Genomic DNA, 8604 nt, shown 5'->3' with positions numbered 1-8604 from the left:
AAAAACAAAAATTGGGGCTGGAGAGATGGCTCAGCAGTTAAAGGCTTACAAAGTCTAACTGCCTTGGATTGAATCCCCAGTAACCATGTAAAGCTAGTGGTGTATGGAGTTGGTTTGCAGAGGCAAGAGGCCCTAGTGTACCCGTACTCTTTCTGTCTGCTTTTTTTCTCTTACTCTAATTAATTAATTAAAAAAAAAAAAAGAGAGCAGCAGTCAGGAGGCAGAGGTAGGAGGATAGCCTTGAGTTTGAGGCCACTCTGACACATAGTGAATGCCAGGTCAGCCTAAGCAAGAGTGAAACCCTACCATGAAAATAAACACACAGAGACAAAAAGAAAGAACCCAAACATGGTGATGCACTCCTTTAATCCTAGCTCTGGAGAGACAGAGGTAGGAGGATCACTGTGAGTTCAAGGCCGCCCTGAAACAACATAGTGAATTCCAGGACAGGGTGGGCTAGAACAAGACACTACCTGAAAAATGCAAAACAACAACAACAACAAAACCTCATAGCTTTCAGTGGGACAGTGAAAGAGAGGTAGTGACTAAAGACTCCTCCACCCATTCAAGAAACCCAGAAGGAGGAGGCCAGTGTGCTGGTGCACGCCTTTAATCCCAGCATTTGGGAAGCAGAGGTAGGAAGATTGCCAAGAGTTTGAGGCCTCTGAGTCCCTACCTTGAAAAACAAACAAACAAACAAAAAAAGGAACCCAGAGAAGAGAGGAAGAAAGAAAGGTTCTGTAATCTAAGCCTTTGGTTTAGGAAGTGGAGGCAGGAGATTAGGAGTTCAAAGTCATTCTTGGATACATGGCAAATTTGAGGCCAGCCTCAGCTACATGACACTTTATCTTGGAAATCAAGGGCTGGGGCAATAGCTCGGTAGTTAAAAGCACTTGTGCAAGCCTGAGACCTGGGCTAGAGTTTGAATCCCCAGAACCCACATAAAGCTGGATGCAAGCAGATTGTTTGTCTGTGATCCCGATATGTCTAAGGCAATGGGAGGTGGGGTCAGGAGAGTCCTGAAATCACAGGTTCCCTAGTGTGGCATTCTCAGTGATAAAACGAGAGACCCATCTCTTCTTAGTTTGAACTGTTTTATTTATTTGCAAACAGAGAGAGAGAGAGAGAGAATGAAGAAAGAGAGAGAGAGAATGGGTGCACCAGGGCCTCCAGCCTCCAGATACATATGCCACTGCATCTGACCTTATGTGGGTACTGGGGAATTGAACCTGGGTCCTTAGTCTTTGCAGGCAAGCACCTTAATGGCTAAGTCATCCCTCCAGCCTAAGAGACCCTGTCTCAGCAAGGTAGAAGGCAAGGACTAACACCCTGAGGTTTCCAAACACAAGTGAACATAACACACACACACACACACACAAGGGCCTGGGGAAATGGCTCAGTAAGTAATGTGCTTGTTGGGTAAGCATGAGGACCTCAGTTCAGGCATGGTGGCGCACACCTGAGAGTGGAGACAGGAGAACTCCCAGGAGCACTGGGCTTAGCTAGCCTACCATACGCTGCAGTGGAACAAGAAACCTGTCTTTGTCCTTTGACCTCTATACATGTGTTGTGGCACACTTGTGTCTGTACTCACACACATAAACACACTTCTCATAGACACACACATGATGATTAAAAATGGTCAACGGGGGCTGAAGAGATTGCTCAGTGGTTAAGATACTATCCTGCAAAGCCTAAGCACCTGAGTTCAATTCCCCAGTACCCATGTAATGTCAGATGTGCAAGGTGGCACATGCACTCTGGCATGCCAATATTCTCATTCTCCCTCTCTATCTCTGCCTCGTTCTCTCTCATTCTCAAATAAATAAAATGAAATTAAAAAAAAAATGGTCAGCAGGGGCTGGACAGATGGCTCAGCGGTCAAGGCGCTTGCTTGCGAAGCCAAAGGACCCATGTTCTACTCTCCAGGTCCTATGTAAGCCAGATGCACAAGGTGATGCAAGTGTGTAAGGCCACATATTCAAGGTGGCACACGTGTCTGGAGGTAGATTGCAGTGGCCGGAGGTCCTGGTGTGCTAATTGACTCTGTCTCTCATTAAAAAAGAAAAGAAAAAGCCAGGTGTGGTGGCACAGCCTTTAATTCCAGAATTCCAGCACTCAGGATGCAGAGATAGGAGAATTGCCACCCTGAAACTACATAGTGAGTTCCAGGTCAGCCTGGACTACAGTGAGACCCTACCTCAAAACACCAAAAAGAAAAACTAAAGAAAGAAAAAAATGGTCAGCAGTGGAGGAAAGAATATGAGCGCCCCTCCCACTGCTAGCCAGAGATGCTTCTCTATAGAGATGGCAGTAGACACTGAGAAGACTCAAAACTCAATACAGCTCAAAATAAGCGGCTGTTGAGAGTCAACACTAAAACAAGACACCTTTGTCAGGCCCTCTAAGGACCAGGGCACACTGCAGAAGAGAGGGCGGGAAAGAGGGTAAGAGCCATAGGCTGGGAAGAAGTAATTTGGGGTGCTGTCATCTGGACAGGAAAGGACTGGTGCAGTCATGACCTCACAGCGCTGGTTGCACCTCCACCAGAGCTACACAGTTCTGAGCCCCTCAACATTTTGACACAGGCAACTTGTATCTGGAAGAGGTGTTTGAGGCTTGAAGTGGCACACTAAAACAGATCACTCCGAAACCTGGTGGCCTTTATCCTCTCAGTTGAAGGTATGAATAAGAGCAAAAAGACTGATTAAGAATTTCTCTGAATAGAGCTGGGTGTAATCCCAGCACCCAGGAGGCAGAGGTAGGAGGATCACTGTGAGCTCAAGGCCACCCTAAGACTACATAGTGAATTCCAGGTCAGCCTGGTCTAGAGAGTGAGACTCTACCTCGAAAAACAAAACAAAAACAACAACAAAAAAAAAATCTCTGAATAATGTACCAGGCATGGTATTGCAAAATTTGAATCCCAGCACTCCGCAGGCAGAGGTAGGAGGATTGCTGTGAGTTCAAGGCCACCCAGAGACAACATCGTGAATTCCAGGTCAGTCTGGGCTAAAGCAAGACTATACCTCAAAAACCAAATGCCAGCATTTGGGAGGTTGAGGTAGGATCATTGTGAGTTGAATGGCAGCCTGGAACTATAGAGTGAGTTCCAGGTTAGCCAGGGCTGGAAGTAGACCCTACCTTGAAGCAAACAAACAGGAAATACAGAATTTAGCTGGGTGTGGTGGCACATGCCTTTAATCCCAGCACTCAGAAGGCAGAATTTTCAAAGCCAGCCTGAAAGGACATACTGGTCTAAAGCCAGACCCTACCTGGAAAAACAAAGGAACAAAAATCCACATAGGATGTGGTGCCGTACACCTTTTATCCCAATGCTCTGCAGGCAGAGGTAGGAGGATCATCTTGAGTTCATGGCCACCCTGAGACGACATGCTGAATTCTAGGTCAGAATTCTGGGCTAGAACAGAGACCTTACTTTGGGGAAAAGAAAAAAAAAAAAAAAAAGGGGAGAGGAGGTGGAGAGATGGTTTAGAAATTAAGGCACTTGCCTGCAAGCCTTAAGGACCCAGGTTCAGTTCCTGAGTACCTGTGATGCAAGATGCAAATGGTGGCGCGTGAATCTGGAGTTTGTTTGCAGTGACTAGAGGACCTGGAGCACCCATTCTCTCTCTATCTGTCTCTCTGTCTCTGTCTAATACATAAATAAAAACCAAAACCAAGCTGGATGTGGTGGCACACACCTTTAAACCTAGTGCGCGCACACACACACACACACACACACAAATGGAAACAAAACAAAAAACCAAAACCAGGCCAGGCATGGTGGTACACACCATTAATTTTAGCACTGGGAGGCTGAGATAGGATTGCTGTAAATACAAGGCTAACTTTGGGGATACAAAGTGAGTTTCAGGTCAGCCTGGGCTAGAGACTCTACCTGGAAAGAAGCAACAAGGGCTGGAGAGATGGTCCAGTGGTTAAGGCACTTGCCTACAAAGCCCAAGGACTCATGTTCAACTATCCAGATCCCACATAAGCCAGACACACAAAGGTGAGGCAAGCGCAAGGTCACACGTTAGGTGGTGCAAGCTCGAGTTGGATTGCAATGGCTGAGGTCCTGGTGCGCCAGTTTTCTCTCTCTCTAAAAACAAAACAAAAATAAAAGCACAATAAATAAGTAAGTAAATAGAGAAATACCTCCCCAAGTTCTCTGCCAGGTGTGGTGGCACTTGTAATTCCAGCACCTGGAAGGCCGAGGCAGAAGGTTGAAGGGTTCAGGGCCAGACTGTTGGGATTCAAAGTTGAACTTTTCTTGTTTTGCTATTTTTTAAGTTATATTTTATATTTTTATTAGAGACAAAGGGAGGAAGGGAGAGAGAGATTGAGAACAGGAGACTGGGTACACCAGGGTCTCTAGCCACTGCAAACGACCTCCAGATGCATGTGCCACCTTGTGCATCTGGCTCATGTGGGTCCTTGGGCTTTGCAGGCAAGTGCCTTGACCACTAAGCCATCTCTTCAGCCCTTGTTTTGGTATTTTTGTTTTTGTTTTTTTCTAGGTAGGGCCTCACTCTAGCCCAGGCTGACCTGGAACTCACTCTGTAGTCTCAGGCTGGCCTCGAACACACAGTGATCCTTCTACTTCTGCCTCCTGAGTGCTGAGAGTAAAGGTGTGCACCACCACATCCAGCCCAAAGTTGAACATTTAAAAATATATAATTTTATTTACTTATTTGCAAACAGAGAGAGACAAACAGAGAGGTTGGACACACCAGGGCCTCCAGCCACTACAAATGAGCTCCAGATGCATGCACGACTTTATACATCTTGCTTTATGTGGGTACTGGGGAATCAAATCTGGGTCATTAGGCTTAGCAGTTAAGCGTCTTAACCACTATCTATTTTCCCTGAATATTTTAAAATATTTTTTAAAATTTTATTTATTTAGAGAGAGAAACAGAAAGAGGGAGAGAGAGGGAAAGTGGAAGAGAAAGGGCGCATCAGGGCCTCTAGCCACTGGAAACGAACTCCAGACACATGCACCATCATTTTGTGCATCTGGCTTATGTGGGTCCTGAGGAATCAAACCTGGGTCCTTTGGCTCTGTAGGCAAGCACTTTACTTAACCACTAAGCCATGTCTGCAGCCACAGCCCCAAACTTTTTTGGGGAGGGGGTTCGAGGCAGGGTCTCACTTTGGTCCAGGCTGACCTGGAATTCACTATGTAGTCTCAGGGTGGCCTCAAACTCATGGCAATCCTCCTACCTCTGCCTCCCCAGTGCTGGGATTAAAGGTGTGTGCTGCCATGCCTGGCTTTTATTTTTAATTTTAATTTTATTTAGACAGACAGAATGGGCATGCCAGGGCCCACATAAGCCAGATGCACAAGGTAGCATATGTGTCTGCAGTTTGTTTGCAGGTATTGGGGAATTGAAACTGGATCCTTTGGCTTTGCAAGCAAGTGCCTTAACCACTAAGCAATCCCTCCAGCCCTAGCCCCTGACCTTAAAAAAAAAAAATTATGTGCAAGCAGAGAGAGAAAAAGAAAGGACACTCCAGGGCCTCTTGCCACTGCAAACAAACTCCAGATGCATCTGTGTACTGGAGAATCGACACAGGCTCAGGCTTTGCAAGAAAGCTCCTTTAATCACTGAGCCATCTCTCCAGCTCAAAAGTTGAACTGTGTGTGTGTGTGTGTGTGTGTGTGTGTGTGTGTACTTTCAAGGTAAGGTCTCAGCCCAGGCTGAGAGTGAGTGAATGAGTGTGTGTGTGTGTGTGTGTGTGTGTGTGTGCTGTGTGTTTTCAAGGTAGAGTCTCACTTAGCCCAGGCTGACCTGGAATTCACTATATCATCTCAAACTCATGGCAGTCCTCCTACCTCTGCCTCCTGAGTGCTGGGATTAAGAGGTTTGCACCACCACGCCTCACAAAAGTTGAACTTTTTTTTTTTTTTTTGGTTTTTCAAGGTAGGGTTTCCCTGTAGCTCAGGCTCTCCTGGAATTAACTATATAGTCTCAGGGTGGCCTTGAACTCGTGGCAATCCTCCTACCACTGCCTCCCGAGTGCTGGGATTAAAGGCATGTGCCACCACACCTGGCTTGAACTTTTTATTTATTAATTTATATGAGAGAGAGAGAATGTGCATACCAGGGTTTTCTGCTACTGCAAATGAACTCCAGACATCTGTGCCATTTTGTGCACCTGGTGTTAATGGGTACTGGGTTTTCGAGGTCGGGTCTCACACTAGCCCAGGCTGACCTGGAATTCACTATGGAGTCTCAGGGTGGCACTATGTAGTCTCAAGGTGATCCTCCCACCTTTGCCTCCTGAGTGCTGGGATTAAAAGTGTGTGCCACCACATCTGGCTATTTATATATATATATATTTAATTTATTTTGAAGCAAGCCCAACAGATTGGCCTTTTTAAAAAAAAATTATTTATTTATTTATTTGAGAGCGACAGACACAGAGAGAAAGACAGATAGAGGGAGAGAGAGAGAATGGGCGCGCCAGGGCTTCCAGCCTCTGCAAACGAACTCCAGACGCGTGCGCCCCCTTGTGCATCTGGCTAACGTGGGACCTGGGGAACCGAGCCTTGAACTGGGATCCTTAGGCTTCACAGGCAAGCGCTTAACCGCTAAGCCATCTCTCCAGCCCAGATTGGCCTTTTTTAATGTGTGTGCGTGTGTATGTGTGTGTGTGTGAGAGAGAGAGAGAGAGAGAGAGAGAAAGAGAGAGAGAGAGAAAGAGAGAGAGAGAGAGAGAACTGGTGTACCAGGGCCTCCAGCCTCTGCAAACAAACTCCAGACGTGTGCACTTCCTTGTGTGCATGTAAACCTTGCAGGTATGCATCACTTCATGTGTATGGCTTACATGGGATTTGGAAAGCCAACCATGAGTTCTTAGGCTTTGCAGGCAAGTGCCTTAATTGCTAAGCCATCTTTCCAGCCCTTGTACTTTTTTTTAAAAAATATTATTTTTATGTTTATTTGATAGAGAGAAAGAGGGAGAAAGAGATGGAGAGAGAGAGAATGGGCATGCCAGGGCACCAGCCACTGCAAATGAACTCCAGATGCATGTGCCACTTTGTGCATCTGGCTGACTTGGGTCCTGGGGAATCAAGCCTTGAACTGGGGTCCTTAGGCTTCACAGGCAAGCACTTAACCACTAAGCCATCTCTCCAGCCCACCAGCCCTTCTATTAAAAAAAAAAATTATTTCACACACACACATACAGAGAGAGGGAGATAAAGAGACAGATAGAGAATGGGGTTGTGCACCAGGGCCTTCAGCCACTGCAAATGAACTCCAGATGCGTGCACCACCTTGTGCCTCTGGTTTGTGTAGGTTCTAGGGGATCAAACTTAGGTCCCTAGGCTTCATAGGCAAGCACCTTAAGTGCTAAGTTATCTCTGCAGCCCATCATTGTATTTTGATGCCTTTTTGTGTGTGTGTGTTCCTTCAATTAAAAAACAAATGCAGCTGGGCATGGTAGTGCCCACCTTTAATCCCAGAACTTAGGAGGCTGAGTTAGTAGGATCACCGTGAGTTCGAGGCCACCCTGAGACTACATAGTGAATTCCAGGTCAGCCTGGGCCAGAGTGAGACCCTACTTTGAAAAACCAAACCAAACCAAAGATAACATGAGGAGAATGTGACCAATGTGCAAATTAATTAATCATAATTTCAAAAAACAGTACACAATGAAAGATAAATAAGTAGCCAGGTGTGGTGGTGTACGTCTTTGATCCCAGCACTCAAGAGGTAGAAGGACTGCTGTGAGGTCCAGGCCACCTTAAGACTACATAATGAAGTCCAGGTCACCCTGGCCTAGAGTGAGACCCTATTTGGAAAAAACAAATAGCAATAACACAAATAAAAATAAATCAAGAAATAAATAATAAAGGGCTGGATAGATGGCTTGGTAGTTAAGGTGACTGCTTGAAAAGCCTAACCAGCCAGCCAGGTTTGACTCCCCAGGACCTATGTAAAGCCAGATGCACAGAGTGGAGCATGTGCCAGGAGTTTGCAGCCACTGGAGGCCCTAGTGCACCCATTCTCCCTCTCTCTCTTTCTGCTTGAAAAGAAACAAAAATATTTTTTAAAATAAGAAGTAAGAAATAGTGGGCTCTACATTGAAAATGACAGCTCTGGCCAGATGTGGTGGCTCACTTCTTTAATTCCAGCACTTGGGAGGCAAAGGTAGGAGGATCACTGTGAGTTCAAGGTCAGCCTGAGACTACATAGTGAATTCCAGGTCAGCCTGGACTAGAGTGATACCCTACCTCAAAAAACCAAAAAGAAAAATAAATAAATACATAAAGCAAAATAAAAAGGAAATGGCAGCTCTGTGTTGAGTGAGAGACCCTGTCTCAAGGAAACAGGCAGGTGAATGAAAAGCAGGCACCTGACATCCTCCTCTGGCCTCCACATACATGTGCACATGATAGACACACCTGTACACTTACATATGTTACAAACATATCAGACACCACACCCACATCTATATACACAGTGTGTGCTGAAAAAGTTAGGCTGTAGCCAGGTGTGGTGGCGCATGCCTTTCATCCCAGCACTCGGGAGGCAGAGGTCGGAGGATTGGCTGTGAGTTCAAGACCAGCCAGGGAATACAGTGTAAGAT

This window comes from Jaculus jaculus, chromosome 2 (assembly GCF_020740685.1).
Source record: "Jaculus jaculus isolate mJacJac1 chromosome 2, mJacJac1.mat.Y.cur, whole genome shotgun sequence".
NCBI classification, from domain to species: Eukaryota; Metazoa; Chordata; class Mammalia; order Rodentia; family Dipodidae; genus Jaculus; species Jaculus jaculus.
This window is presented reverse-complemented; position numbering follows the sequence as displayed.